The sequence below is a fragment of the Raphanus sativus genome, chromosome 1 (genome assembly GCF_000801105.2).
Source record: "Raphanus sativus cultivar WK10039 chromosome 1, ASM80110v3, whole genome shotgun sequence".
NCBI lineage: Eukaryota > Viridiplantae > Streptophyta > Magnoliopsida > Brassicales > Brassicaceae > Raphanus > Raphanus sativus.
The window spans coordinates 5,628,237-5,629,463 of NC_079511.1; positions in this window are offsets into that span (position 1 = coordinate 5,628,237).

A 1,227-nucleotide genomic window follows, 5' to 3' on the forward strand; every position below is an offset into this window, starting at 1 on the left:
AATTTTGAAAATTTAAAAACATTTTAAATGGGTTATCCGAACCCGAACCGAACCCGCAAAGATCCGAACCGAACCCGAACCGAAATTTAGAAATATCCGAATGGGACTGAAATCTTTGACCCCGAAAATCCGAAACCCGAATGGACTGAACTGAAACCCGAATGGGTATCCGAACGTCCAGCCCTAACTAAAGATACTCATATATCAATATATTTGTAATTATTCGGGTCGAAGATTCGTTTTTTATGACTCATGTTTAATTTCAGAGATTATGTGACACATTAGTAAAGTAAACATTCATTTCAGATATATGTCAATTCTTAATATTTTGGTTTTGGAGTCTTAACAAGCTGTTAATTTTCTTTTTCAAAAAAAAAAAACAAGCTGTTAATTTTTCTTCATAATTTTATTTTTATTCTTCAAGTCAATTTGTAAGTTGATATCTCATTTTGCCGCAAATATTTTATATCAAAGACCAACTAATCACGATAGCATTCAGGCCAAGTGCATAACATTTAAAGGTTTTAAATAATTTTTAAAAATTCCTTAATCAGAAGTTTCTTAAGTATAGTGGAGATTAAGAACGATATAATATCTCCAATTGTTCATACAAGTTGGAATATGATTGCCAAGGATGACATTGTACACTTGGGAGATATTAAATGATTTCTTTTCTTGCAATAATTTGCTGGATCTAATGAGTTAAGGGGGGACTGGGGTCAAAATTAGGTCTGACATTTCGATCTTTTATAGAGGTGCGGTCCATTTGATATTTTCCATATTAGCACATTATCGCGTGTATATGATTAAACATGGTGATGAGGCTGATGACTGGTGACCCTGTTAGCATTTATTATGAACATCACCATTTACCAAAAAGTCATGCGTGATATCTGTATAAATAGTATTTCCTCCGTTTCAGAAAGAGGTATGTTCTAGGAAAAAAGTTAATTTCAAAAATATATATTTTTCATTGAAAACAATTAATAATGAAAAATTCTGTGTTTTAAAAATATTAATTGTATTTCCTGAAATTTTATTGGTTTAAAAATATAAGAAATATAAATTTACAAAAAACTATGCAATAATAACTAAGTTTTAACTAGGTGTTTTCATGCACCATGTGCAGTAAGGAATTTTTTAAATCTAACTTATATTCAAAATAAATTTTATTAAGTATTATAGCTTTTACTATTTTCTTACTAATATTTAATATATATTTGATAT